At 40.6% G+C, this 15,317-nt stretch overlaps 1 long non-coding RNA gene and 1 pseudogene across 1 annotated transcript in view; one reads left to right on the top strand and one right to left on the bottom strand.

Moving 5' to 3' along the window:
• The first annotated feature begins 691 nt into the window (after positions 1-691).
• LOC147025102 (uncharacterized) lies at positions 692-1,473 on the top strand (annotated as a pseudogene).
• Positions 1,474-9,996: 8,523 nt separating this feature from the next.
• The window catches only part of LOC147025101 (uncharacterized), a 33,720-nt gene continuing 28,399 nt past the window's right edge, over positions 9,997-15,317 (bottom strand). Inside the window, exons 3-4 of the long non-coding RNA XR_015058851.1 lie at positions 11,284-11,386; positions 9,997-10,740 (exon numbers count right to left, since the gene is read on the bottom strand). This is a non-coding gene — a long non-coding RNA (uncharacterized LOC147025101). The remainder of the gene's footprint in view (positions 10,741-11,283; positions 11,387-15,317) is intronic.

The following is a 15,317-nucleotide window of genomic DNA, read 5'->3' as shown; positions in this document are numbered from 1 at the left end:
CTATCATCAATTGCCAAACCACTATGTCTTCAACAAATCCACACAAGAATGGCGACCAAGACAACGAGGCGCTGAAACCACTATAGGTCGCATGTATTCCGTCAGCCCCAAAGACATGGAACGATACCGTCTCCATCTCCTTCTGCTCCACGTGCCTGGCCCAACCTCATTTGAAGACCTGCGAACAGTTGACGACCAAGTCTCTGACACATTCAAAGAAGCATGTATACGTAGACACCTCCTGATTGATGACACCGAATTGAATAAAGCTCTCTCTGAAGCAACTCTCCTCCAAATGCCGCAACAGCTGCGATCCCTTTTCACCACCATTTGTATATATTGTGACCCAACCAACCCCCAGCAACTTTGGGAAAAACACCAGAATGCCATGATTAAAGATTACACCCATCGCCAATATTCCACCCACATAGCGACACAATTAGACCTTCAAGATATCAACATGTCTCTGCAACAAAATGGTACAAGTTTATCAGCATTAGGACTACCAGATGTTAACCCACTCAATACTGAACATCTCCCCTCAGAAGACATCGATATTGCAGCAGAAACTGAAAAAGCCCAAACCCATTTAATGCGCCTCAACAAAGACCAACGCACCTTAGTTGACCAAGTGCTACAAGATCTGGCTTCACTTTCTCAACACCATACACCATCCAGTTGATGTTACTTCTTAGATGGTACAGGCGGGAGTGGCAAAACAACAGTGTATAACACACTCATCACCTGTTTCCGGAGTAAATCCATCCAAGTTGCATCATCTGCATGGACAGGAATTGCCGCCACACTTCTCTCTGGAGGAAGAACTGTCCACAATCTCTTCAAACTTCCTGTGCTAGTCCTAGACACCAGCACCTGCAACATTTCTCCAGTATCAAAGCAGCCCATTACCTCCCATCAGTCTCTCTCTTCATTGTTGATGAAGCCTCCATGGTCCCAGCAAATGCTCTCCAAGCAATCGACAGAATGTTAGAAGACATCACTGGCATAAATGCCCCATTCGGAGGAATAGCATTCCTCATGGGAGGAGACTTTCACCAAGTGTTACCTGTTCCAAAATAATCACAAACTGTCATTATTGAAAACTGCCTCAAACGTTCCGCACTATGGCCACATTTCAAGATTGTGAAGCTGACAAAAAATATGAGGACACATGAAAATCAACAACACTATGCACAATGGCTCCTACAATTAGGCAACGGCGAACTCCACAGTCAGCTGACCAATGCACCACCATCATCCATCGAAATCCCACCCCAGTGCAACATCATCACCGAAAAAGATAACAGAGTGGATGCTGTGTTCACAAATTTAACTGATCCTCAGGCACTGTCCAACACTGTGATTCTGACACCACTCAATGAGACAACATTGACGCTGAATGACAAAGTCATAAAAAAAACTCCCAGGTCTACCAAAAACCTACACCAGTGCAGACAAGGCCATCTCACATGATGAAAATGAAGCCAACAACTACCCCATGGAATTCCTTCACTCTATCACCCCAACCGGCATGCCACCGCATCGCCTCATTTTAAAACCAGGTGCAATAATCATGCTATTACACAACCTAGACATTACCAAAGGACTGTGCAATGGCACAAGACTATACATTAGACACCTCCATGAGCACGTACGAGATGCCAAAATCCTCACAGGAAGCCACGTCACACAAACAGTCCTCATCCCGCGAGTTAAACTTGCCCCATCAGACGCCAAGCTTCTATTCACACTGCAGAGGATACAATTTCCAGTCAGACTCGCATACTCGATGACCATAAACAAATCCCAGGGCCAAACATTTGACAAACTCGAAATATACCTCCCAGCCCCCGTGTTCTCCCATGGCCAACTATATGTTGCATTTTCACGTGCAAGAGGTTACTCCTATATATCTATCAAAGTGGACAATAATTTCTCACAAGGACTATTCAGCAACAAGACACTCACCCAAAATGTCATCCACAGGGAGGTCCTTTAGAAAACTAAAGACAGGTAACCATAGTGCATCACATCCCTAATGACACCCTCCCCAGCTTCCCATAACATCAACTATTATGCCTCATCCACCTTTTGTCACCCATTCGACTCCGTGCGGAGCACGGGTATATGCTAGTTTAAAGAAACTACCGCAACAGAGTATTGTGATCCGTCCTGTCCCCCATACCCATCGTACACGGGTGTTGTTGGAGTGCTTGCTTGAGTGCTTAAGCCACCTTGTGAGTGGTCTACAATATTCGCAGTCACTGAATTATTGATCGACTTGACCAAAGTTCAGGGCCCACTCACCTGCATTTGGCTGTACAATGCGTCGAGCGGTGGTTCGCTCACTAAAAATGTGCAATTTTGTTTGACATCATGTTTGCTCTTTTTGTAAGTACAATCTTCTTCCATTATACAACCCGTCATTTCAACGTAGACAGATATATATACAATATTAAATGTTTCACTTTTTAAAGTTTCTTCAACCGTTTCGTTGGAATTCTTGGTGAAGCCACTTGACGAGTCCTCTTCAAGCTTTGATGATGATACCGCGGTTTGATTCCAGAGTTGGGAAGGCAAAATAAATTTGATGATTACCACGAGAAAAAAATGTTTTCAATCGTTACAAAGCAAATAATTGCCACATCAGGGAAGGAGAGCCAGGAAGTATACATGCTCGCTCAAAGCTGTCGAGCCTGGGTTTGAATCCCAAGCCAGATATAAACTGTCATCCTAGTGTTTCACAGGCAGAGTGATTCATCAATGTGTGTGCCGTTTCTCGGATGGCCGTTAAACTGGGCGTTACATCTGCCGGAATCCCCCCACCCCTCTCTCTCCGACCCCTCCCCTCTCCTGCCCCCCTTTCCTCTCCCGCTCTCTCTCTCCCACTCCTCCCCCGGCTCCTCCACCCCTCCTCCTCTGTTGAGGGGATTGCTCAGGAATGACGGTTTAGTTTAGAATTTAAAACTGTTTCCACATAGGGTAGCATGTACGAATCAGATTCAGTGAGCTGACCAGAGGGGTGCAAAGGTCACTGTATATGGGCACCAAGTTTGTCTCACAACCACTAAAAATTCAAACTCAATATTTATCTTGCCAAAACGAAGTTTTTGTAAGATATGTTAGTTAGCTTGTATGTTTTTTTTTTTTTGTTTGTCTGTAATCACGTATGAAAAATTCTGCAGAGCACAGTTATCATTGGAAATTTTTGTAACTTCGCATATCAGAGGCCTATAGAGGTCCCTTTCAGTGCACAAAATTTTGAAGGTCAAGGTCAAAGGTCAAGGTCACTTTGTTGCAAATCAGGGAAGTCGACGAAACCCTTATTTTTTGAGTAATTTTGATCAGATCGTCTTCAAACTTCATGAGAATATAGTTCATGGTCTGGCGCTCAGCTGATTAATTTTTGGTGGCGATTGGCCTTGACCTTCATATGTTTTTTGTTTTTTTGGTCTGTAAACACGTATAAATCACTCTGCAGAGCACAGTTATCATTGGAAATTTTTGTAACTTCGCATAGCAGAGGCCTATAGAGGTCCCTTTCAGCGCATAAAATTTTGAAGGTCAAGGTCAAAGGTCAAGGTCACTTTGTCGCAAATCAGGGGAGTTGACGAAACCCTTATTTTTTGAGTAATTTTGATCGGATCGTCTTCAAACTTCATGGGAATATAGTTCATGGTCTGGCGCTCAGCTGATTAATTTTTGGTGGCGATTGGCCTTGACCTTCATGGTTAGCGCCTCAGGTCAAATTTTCAAGTTTTAGGAACCATATCGTGTAGTACCTCAAATTGAACACCTCGATGAGTGCTTTCTAGATATGTCAAGCTTGAGACATTATGACGTCATTTGGTGACATTGAGGCAAAAGCATATTTTTCATGGTTACTCTGTAGAACGATTCTCATCGGAATCTCTCGTAGGCAGATATTCCTCAAGGAGTCGCTCCTGGTGGATAGCAGCTCTGTTCACCTCAGTGTGACCTTAAAGAAGTCACACGTGGTCACCTTTTGGCAAGATACGGGTCACCCTGCAGGTGACTTTGGTTTATTTTTTTATATTTTATTTCTCCAAATCCAACATTGTTGTTTACAATACTTAAATCCAAATTTTTGGAGCATCTGAATGAATATTTCTTATTAAAAATAATTAATACCCCAAGGATGTTTGGAGAGTATTTTTTAAACTACAACAGTCATTAATACAATTCAACTATAACCACAAAATAACAACACTATCAAACTTCAGTGGTTTCCATATGTTCCACAAGTATTATTCCATTACGGGAATTATGATTCAGTATAAAAATGAAGTATATTTGTAGAAATATCAATAAAAGACAACTAAGTTTCAAATATCCAGAAAAAGATATGTATTAATTACCACTGTCACTAATAGCACTGCATATTATGGAATTTAGTACAAAACTTTAAAACTACATGTACTTTTCTACATATTCTGAAAAATTTACTAATTTATCTCTGAAAATAAAAGTTTACCACCACAATGAAAAATATGAAGAAAATCACATATTTCTTCTGGAGAGGACATAATTTTTTGACATGAAGCAATACATTCTGTACAAGATATAACTGCAAAGTAATACATTTATCTTATAATGCCAATACAAAATACACAATTCAATTCATTATCTGTTTTCTTGTTGGAAGTTGATGCATAATGTTTTCACTTCCTTTCAGCATCTCTGGCGAGATATTCTTTGTGTCTATCTGGATTCTTTTCCTTTAATTTGCGGCGAGATTTTGCAGCAGCACTTTGGGGAATGCTGCTTGGAGTTGCATCTTTAGCACTCGCACGAGAACGTGTATGACATGTCCAATTAAACTTGACTGTCAGAGTTTGTGACATTGTTTGTGCACAGCTGTTGTGATTACTTATTACTTGATCTGGATCTGTAATAACAACAGTTAGTTATGGTTTACTGCCATAATCATTCTTTACCAATATTATAACCAAGCTATATCCTTACCACTATAGTTTGGGTATAGTACTAAAGCAGTAACCACTATAGCAGTAAAGTGCTACAACTACAGGAGAGTGAGAGGTTATTCTAACTGCAACCACTGTTTTCCACCACCAGCAGTTGATTAATCTGCAAGCAGAAAAGTAGAAAATCTACATAAAGGAACAGGCATACATACGTCAAATATTTTTGTCCTCTCCGGAAAGTAATATTATGGGCTCTTTTATGGCTTGTATTGTACCAAATATCTGTATATTATTATTTGGGTGTAACTATATGTGATGACAGATGTTACTACATATTTATTTTTTGCAAAAAGTGATCATACGGTGAGAATTATGTCATATTTCTTTCTCAGACAACTAAGCATGTTCCAGGAAGCCCAGGTTTAGCCTTCAAAAACTAGAGTAAATGTGTTAAAAGTAATCAAATTCAGCATACTTTATAAACAATTAGTCAATATTGTGCTGGATGAAGCAATAATTGTACAAAATTCAATGTCATTTCATGTGATTAATCTCCTGTTGAATGCCATTGAATAACTTTCCGGAGAGGACATTTTTGACATGGACATTCAGTGTTGTAACAAGATAAATTACATAAATGTAAATACCTTTTACTGATAATGGATATTCATGACCATGTCAACCTTACAAAACATCAAAATTTATAGCCAGCAAGTAGTTTCCTTATAACACGTGGCAGTTTAGGTGTTTCCAGAGAGGACACATTTTTGACGGACACATGTAAGGCAATCAGTGCAGGCCATGCAAATAGAAGGTTATTGGTTACACTCAAACTTTGTAGCATAATATCAGTGCAGGTATATACACACAATAAACTTTTTAAAAGACCCTTTATTTATATAAAAAAATTATTCTACAATATGCATTTCCGGAGAGGACATTTTTTGACGGACGAATGGTGGGACATATTTATTGAGGGTGAAATAAATATTCATAGTCTGAAATGAATAATATGTTGTGGACAAAGTACAGAAGAGGTATTAAATTGATGCAACAACAAATAAAAGTCCCAATTTCTACTTTTATTTGTTTATACACTGTGAATGCAGTGTACCTGGAGAAAATGAGACAGCTATTTGTCAAAAAAATTGCAATTTTTATGCCATTCTGCCAAAAAATTAACATTTTTTGTCAAATAAAAAGTGGTCCAAGTTGTGCCATCACTAGTACCAACTACTGGCCCTAATGACAGAGATACTACAGCCTCTTATTTAGCTATTTAGCATGCAAGGGTACAAAATACCAGAAATGACCATGACTGTGAAACAGCCCATATGCGAGCATGCATGGATGCAGACAGGCCTTTGGTAGATAGATAGCATGGGTTTTAAATGCTCCCACCTGGTTAAATATAAAACCTGGCTGTTAAAAAGAAAATGTTGCTGTTTGGGTGCATTTTATCGCCCTTCCATTCCCCTTTTGCTGCCTTCCCTTCCCACCACATTCTCTTCCCCTCATGCTTACCTCCTCCCAAACCTCCTCCCCTCTCCACCCACCATGGATATTTCCATGCTGTTTTAACGTACCCCATTTCGTTCAATCCTGCACTACCTCCTCCCCTTCTCTTCCCTTCCCCTTCTCTAAATGTTCCACTACCAAACGCAAGTTAAGAACCCCTCCCCTCATGATTACCTCCTCCCAAGCCCTCTCCTCTCTCCCACCCCCATCCCCCTCCCAGAGTGTATAGCAACGTTTGGTGAGGCGCCTTCTCCCCCCCTCCTTTTCCTCACCCCTCCTTGCTCTCCTCTCTCCCTACCCCTCCCCTCCCTTCTCTTCCCCCTTTTCCTCACCCCTCCTTGCTCCCCTCTCTCCCCTACCCCTTCCTCCATTCTCTCCCCCCCTTGCTCCCCCCTCCCCTACCCCCACCCCTTCCTCTCTCTCTCACCTCCCCTTAATATCCTCATCAGCAAAACGACAGATTGTATTTTCTTATTTCAATATTTATAAGCAACAAGTTATAAATATTGAAATGCATGCAAATTATGTGCTGAGAAGAGTTACAAAGTAAACTTGAAATGTAACTCTAAATTTGCACAAGAATAAAAATGATTATCCAGTGAGAAAAAATTGACATGATAAATTTTTTTTAAAAAGGACACGCCCAGGATTCCGAAAGTTTAATGCTCAGTAACCTTTACTTAAACCATAACTAAATTTTATTGAAACAGTTGCTCAGTTTATTAAACTTAAATCATCCTATTCCTGAAGAGGGAGAACTGAAAAATATTGAATGCAAATAGAGAAATAAAAGTACAGTATTAAGACTGATTGTCTAGTTTAGGTCAATGTCTCGCAATTTGTTTGGCAAAAATCACTGACTTGTCTATGTTTCTGCAATTTACACAATCACAAATGTCAGTGCATGGGATGCCGTTGCACTTCCACGAACATTGTTTGTTTGTTTTTTTTGAACCCTGTTTTCACACATTTACATTGCACCACATGAATCTATTTGGGGGTGGGATCTTTGTCATTCAAACCAGGTTGAGTGTAGTTCCTTCGACCTTCCATCCATGGCCAGGAGGACTGGGTGCGTCGATTCTCTGGAGTCAGGCACAATGGCACACTGCCACTTGATAATATAATCAGACCTCAGACTCATCATTCAGCCCAAGGCAGAACAAGCGATTCCAAGCTTTGTCGACAGACACTTCTAACCTCACAGTTCGCAGATGAAACGTTCAAGCAACTCCCTCAAATGAGTTGGGGGAGCAAAACTTTGGTCAAGCCCTGTAAATACTTCAAAATACGCCGGAGAGATCAACATCAGTTCACATAGTCGTTTTTTTTTTAAACCTTTCCCGCCGAAAGGGATGAGTCGTGTCACATTCCCAAAAAGCATACAAGCCAATGAGAGCTTGGCATACATCTTCTCTGAGGGAGATGTGCATTTTATTCACATCGATGGATCGATTATTTTTCTTTTTGCTGGTGTGAAAATGTACACTGATATCCAATTTGTCCACGTGTCCGATAAAATGTCCACATGTGTGTCCATACTTCTCATTTGGACGACTGATTTTGGTGAATCATGTGCTATATGTTGGAAGTGCAAAAGGAGTCTGGTGTCTTCCTCGTCATGGTCACCACACAACTCTTTTACTCGACAGATGCAATCCTTCATCAGTTTGTGACATGTCTCACCATGGCTTACGAAAAAGCATCATTTGCTCAGTATGCTGGCATTGCTGTTTCAGTATCTGAAAATGAATTAAATCAAGTTTTCCTTGATTCGGCTGTCATTGAGGAAATGTTGCCATTGTTAAGGAATTTCTCATTTCATTTTCTGCCTCAAGGCACCTTTATGTTTTTGATGCTTGAAAAACTTGGATAGTTCTGGGTATCTATCAAAAACGATGTCAATACGTTGACAACCTGGTCGATAAGGTAGAGACGATGCTTCTTTAGAATGTCATCGTCGAGAGCACCAAATGTGGCAGGCTATGCCAACGAATGGTTGAGTGGGAACGAATGATGGCCATTCTAAGCAGAATGATGGCACCATATTGCACCGCTTCTTCGAATGCAGATGGATATTTTCTTTCAAGGTGGCAGAGGAGCATGCTCTTGTCGGTTTTCACCAGTGATCCATCAGCAGCTACAAGAGGGAAGGATACCGAGCCCAAAGAAAACGTCAACATCCACTTTAAACCAACAGACTTCTGCTGCACAATGATTAGCATCTAACTGAAAAGATGTCATTCAGCTTTGAGTAACACACACTTACCGCATTTCGACATCTTAACCATGGTTTGGTCAACGAATGCTTTAACTTCAGCAGTTTGTTTGGCTCATGGAAGCCAACCTTGTTGCTGTATAACCGGTCATTTATAAAACTCTTTAAAGCCTGTTGACTCACACTTCTGGCATTCATGAGATCATCCCTGATAAGTGGTGAGGTGATCGTCCCAGAAGTAATGCAACTTAGCTCATCATTAGGTGGGGAAAAAGGGTCCACTATCTGTTCAATGCAGTCCATTATGTTTTGTATCGCCTCTTCACAAACGATTGTCGACGAAGCGAGGTCTTTCTTATATCCGTCTTAGTGGCTGCAGCTTGCTAAAGTTTCACACTGATGAGTGATAGTAGAGCGTTCGGGTTGTGACAGGATCCGGTGGAGGAAGGATGATGGATCGCATTGCACTTCAGACATGAGGTAGTACAGCGAGTAGTCATTTGACAGTCAGAGCCCAGAATATGCTTGTTATCTGTGTCCAATGTTTGGATAAATCTGTCTGCATAATTGCCAAGGTCTTGGTCTCCAGAGGTTTTCCATTACCATAATGAGTGCCAGGCCATCAATGACCAGACAGCTTGTGCCAGGAACTAAGGGTATTGTTTTCCATCAAAACCACTCCACATTTTGTGAGGGGATATATATATATATATATATATATATATATATATATATATATATATATATATATATATATATATATATATATATATATATATATATATATATATATATATATATATATATATATATATATATATATATATATATATATATACACACACACACAAGAGCAGGGTTTGTTTAGCTGTGTGTAGGCTGTGCTGTCCTTGGTCGGTCCTACATGCAAAATATTGTTCTGTTTTGAGGGTTGAATGTACAAAAATACGACTCCAGAGAAGGAGATTTATACTTGTAGTTTGTACTACAAGTTATATTTCTATTTTGGTGCATTTTTCTCGCGTCAGTAGATGCACTCCCAGAAATATTATAACCGCAGCACTGCAAACTATAAGCGAACTGTGGTTGTTACAAAGCATCATCTAATTGAGTACACAGTCACTAATGATTTGTGCATCAGTTAACTTATTTCTGTCAAATTTCATGCCTCCATGAAGAATTTTAAATGAAAATTAACCCTCGCATTCCTGATGAGAATCCAGTCATTCGCGATATTTTTCTCCTCTCCATCGAGCTCACGCCACTGGGCAGCAAAATCTCAAACTTTTCCAACTCTTCCCATCAATTCTTTTTTATTTCTCCAAGATTCTTCAATCCAACATGCAATAAACAGCGCATCTTTCACAATTCTTACCCCCACACGGCAAAAACACAAGGATTCTGGTGTATTGGAAAAGTAGCGTGATTGAAGTAGAAACAGTTCCCACGTGGTTTCTGATTGGTTGCCGCAGATGTTGACACATCATAGACCTCTCACGAGGATTCACCACAAATTTCAAAAAGTCCGCAAGTCTTCATCAAAACTCAACGTCCCAAAGCGGAACTTGAGGTGTGGGAGTTGTGATCTCATTAGACTGCATCTCTCTGCATCATAATCGATAACAAAAACTTCACATCTGGAAGCTCCACAACTGAACGATAGAGCCGCTGACCTCATAGACCAAAGCTGTGCCAACAAGCTCTTGGTTGTTTGCTCCCTCCCCTTCATGTACACAATCTACATGTTGTCTCTCTCTCTCTCTGTCTGTCTCTCTGTCTCTCTGTCTCTCTCTCTCTCACACACACACACACACACACACACACACACACACACACACACACACACACACACACACACACACACACACACACACACACACACACACACACACACACACACACACACACACACACTCACACACACTATTTGCCCTTTCACTTCTCTCTCTTCTATCATCCATTCTGTCTTCCATCAGAAAAACCATCCGTACTTTTCTTCATCGATTTCCCGTCTCACCATGCCGAGCCTGACATCCCTTCAAGACGTTTCAACCATGCCTGGAGCAGACGGAATTTCACAACAAGTTTGCCCACATATACTTTCTCAGAATTAAGCAGACATGTGTTCACACAAAGGCTATACTTAGAGAACAAAGTGTTATATTAGCAAACATTGTGGCTCACACATGGGGTCAACTGTATGATCTTATTGCAAAAGGTTCACAGTGACCTACCTGTGTTATACATGGTACATTTGACTTAATGAATCATTTTAAGTGGCAGTGATATCCTTGACAATGAGGGACCATCGATAAATTACGTCTGTTTATTTTGTGGAGGGAGATGGGTTGGAAATCCTAACTGACTGATGCAATAAACAGTGGTCCACTGAACATGTGTTTATGATAATGATTCAACGATATTTGTAATTTCACTCTTACATGTAAACAGCACAAGCACTTACAAAGCTAAACCTCAAAAATAACCTGACTTTAACTTTTGCTTGTATCTAATAAGCACTTCTTATCCAATCATGCTGGAAATTTACACAAATGTCAGGCAGTGATTCACTTATTATATTCACATATAGCAAGATGATACCTGTGGGAGGGTTCACGTTGTGATGATGAAATTGGACTGGCCGCCAGGAGATTGGGGGTTCCAACCCAACTGAAGGCAACTGTTTGACGGATTTTGATTGAAGCTAGTAAAAACCAAGCCATCACCAAGGGGAAGGGGAAATCAACCTCAAAGTACTCAAGGCAGCCTTGAATGACCATTCTAATGTAGCCATTGCAAAAACCATTGTTGCACACATCTGTTAAACTGAATCGAAATAAAAAAAATAATTACAAAGAGCAACACAACACCAACAACAACAAAAAAAAATATCACAAATTAAGATACTGTATTGTCAAAATTACACATATAAAGTTACACTTTGTACAGAAATATTTTTCTCTCATATTCAACAACAGTGGAAGCTTAAAGACATCAGAGAGTGCAATGTCACATTAAATTTGTTTTTGGGGGTTTTTTTGTGAATATCATAAAGCTTATTTTATAGCTAACTCAACCGTCAGCGATTTTTATGTATAAATTTGACTTTGAAGCCAGAAAATATAGCATCATGAAGGCCTGCTGGTCATTAAATGACAACCACAATTTTTATCATATCTTTGCTTTTATATTGCAAGTCAGAGAGAAATACGGCGTTTCCTTTCATTTTAAACGTGATGTCTGGCTGGTATAATACTTTAATTGCAATGTCCGCTGGCTAAGTCAAGAGGGTATTTTTGCCTTTGTCTTACAAAATCCTTGTTCTGGGATGTGTTTTCATGACTTTTCAGCCAATGCTCTCAGCTACATTTGAAATACCCCCAATTAAGTATTATTATTATTTTGTACATGCCTGATGTTGGTTCAATGGTTAAGGCCCTGTCACAGCTTGATGATTTAGCCAGCGTATGCCTGACGTATGCAAAATTTGGCTAAAACGCTGGCACACGTCGAATACGTTATGGGTAAGTTTGTATACGTTAAGAGCATGCTGGCATGCGTCGTAGTACGCTGGCTTTTTTTCATAGTATGCTGGCATACATCTTTGTACGCTGGCATACGTCGTAGTACGCCGAGGTGTTAGACAAATTTTCCATGCTTGAAATTTTCTGACATATGACTCGCACGTTCCGCAGAACACTGGCCATAAGTTGTAGGCACGTTACGCGATCGTTGACACACGTTAATTGTAAGTTAATCATAAGTCGAAACACGTCGAGTTAATGTTTAGCGTACCCGAAACTTATTTCTAACCTATGAGTAACATGTTGTAGGCACGTTACGCGATCGTTGACACACGTCCACACACGTTACTTGTAAGTTACTCATAAGTCGAAACACGTCAAGGTAATGGTTAGCATCAGTGTTCCAGACTCCCTGTTTTTTTTTTTCTCTCTCTTCGGTATGACGGTGATGTTGACACTTCGATTTCTAGTGCGGTTATAATATAATATAATTAATAGGCTGCCGCTCAGCAATTTAAATCATAACCACACTAGAAATCGAAGTGTCAACATCACCGTCATACCGAAGAAAAAAAAAAAAAGAAAAAAAAACCAGGGAGTCTGGAACACTGATGCTAACCATTACCTCGACGCGTTTCGACTTATGAGTAACTTACAAGTAACGTGTGTCGACGTGTGTCAACGATCGCATAGCGTGCCTACAACTTATGCCAGCATATGCGGAACGTGTGTCATACGTCGAGTACGTCGAGAAATTTTCAACATGCTGAAAATTTCTCGACGTACTCTGCGTATGACGACGCATGCCAGAAAACTAGGACATATGCCAGCATGCTCTTAACGTATACAAACTTAACCATAACGTATTCGACGTATGCCAGCTTGGTTCGGCAAATTTTTCATACGTCGGCATACGCTGGCTAAAACGTCAAGGTGTGACAGCGGCTTCACACTTCGATGTCTAGTGCAGTTATGATTCTAATCGTCGAGCCGAAGCCTATGAATAGCCTACGCCACGTGATTGTCGGCGATACGCTGCCGCGCTATGCATAAGTTAGACTATCGTTAGGCATAGGTTGTGAACGCCGACAACACGCTCAGCATTCGTTGGTATAAGTTATCTATATGTGATGAAAACGTTCTGTGTATGTTACTAATATGTTATGCATACGTCCAACACGTTATTACACGCCCAAAACTTTAAAAAAAAAACATCAATAGTTCAGCGTACGCCAGTGTTTTACATACATTTTGAGACCTTGCCATACACTAGCTAAAACGTCAAGGTGTGACAGCCCCTTAAGGGTGGTGGGCTTGGGATCCTATGATCCTGAGTTCAAACCCCACTTTTCTGTTGAATTAATACCAGGTGGGGTTGACTCTGCCTGTCATCCTTCTGAGGTTGGCAAAATGAGTGCCAGCATGCTGGTATTCTGTGTCAGAGTAGCAACCCATCCAGGATTGTGTCTGATACCAAGGAGTCTGTTTCGGCAGCACCAATGCTCTGCACAGAGTATGGTCCCAATAGATGGATGGATTATTTTGTATGCAGGCTGAGGCTTGCTGGTTGTATAATTGCTAGGAGCTCAGCTGTGACTCTGATGCAGTGTGCCCCATGTTTCCAGCAAGCTGCTAGTCTTTTTGCTGACCTCAGAAGGATGACAGGCTGAGTCAATCCACCTGGTGTTATTTCACAGCATGACAAGGGCTCCAAATCAAGACCCAAAGATATTAAGGTAGCCACCCTCACAGTAAAGCCAACACCAGGCTTCCCCAATTAATTATCTGCACAAGCTGATATACCTTCTGTAATTTTTTTTTTGTCTGCCATTATGAAGTGTGGAATTTGTTTTGCAACGATTAAAATTTCGTGTGACGATTCAAGTCAAATTCCTGTATAAATATCTTCTTCCTCGCTCGTTGGTTGTCATCTACACTCCGATGTTTTCGGAAGGTGAAACGGAGTCCTCCTGGGGTTCAAAGTCCCTTATTAACCCTCGCCTTTCTCGGATCATGTTTCAAGGACAAAGCTGTGATATTTTGTTCTCACATCTTTGTTGTTCTTTTGTGTATTTTTTGATGTTGACATAGATTTGATGAACGAGCAAAAGCCTTTCTGCAAACAGAACACTTGAAGGGCTTTTCGCCCTTGTGTATTCGTTGATGTTGAGATAAATGCGATGAAATTGCAAAAGCCTTGCTGCACACAGAACACTTATAGGGCTTCTCTCCCGAGTGTAATTTTCGGTGTTTATATAAATGTGATGAATGAGTAAAATCCCTCCTGCAGACCGTGCACTTGAAGGACTTCTCTCCCGTGTGAATCCTTAAGTGTTGTTTCACCGCGCTTGCCTGAGAAAACGCTCTGTTACAAACAGAGCACTTGTAACTTTTTTCACCCGTGTGAACCCTCAAGTGTTTTGTCAACTAACTTGATTGTGAAAATTCCTTGTGGCAATCTTTACACTTGTAAGGTGTTTCTCCAGTATGATTTCGAACATGAACCTTTAAAGCATTTAATTGCAAAAAGTTTTATGACAATCTTTGCACTTGAAGGGCCTTTCCAGCTCCGTTTTCTCTCCCACATTGTGAATATTAATGTGACGTTTTAAAGAACCCGATTGTGAAAATGTCCTGTTACAAACAATGTATTTGTAGGGTCTCTCTCCTGTGTGAATCCTCATGCGAGTCTTCAGGTGACTCATGTAAACAAACCTAGAACAACAAAAGCTGCATTTGTGTTTCCTGTTCCTTGATGGCTGCTCTTGTTTTTCGAGTGAAGCTGAACGTGGACTTTTGCACCACAGGCTTGGACTATCGGCCCAGAATTCTTCACAATGAGATCAGTGGTGTTACTACCTGGCAGAAACAATCACACGCATGGATTTTATTTCAGATAATCTGGTGGACGAAAGCTTTAACAAAAATTTGGACGTCCCTTCAATCTTGTTGAAAATTTTGACACAAACAAGAAAAATATCACGTTTAATGTACAACATATTGTTGTTGGCTTAGGAGCTGAAGAGTGGATGAATGGGTTATTTCATAGTCGATGTTAGAATAAGATGCTCGATTATTTAATTCCATCCCTTGCACAACAGAGGTAATGAC

Source organism: Eptatretus burgeri, chromosome 6 (genome assembly GCF_056783735.1).
Source record: "Eptatretus burgeri isolate ZD-2024b chromosome 6, Ebu_testis_v1, whole genome shotgun sequence".
Taxonomy (NCBI): Eukaryota; Metazoa; Chordata; class Myxini; order Myxiniformes; family Myxinidae; genus Eptatretus; species Eptatretus burgeri.
This window is presented reverse-complemented; position numbering and strand designations above follow the sequence as displayed.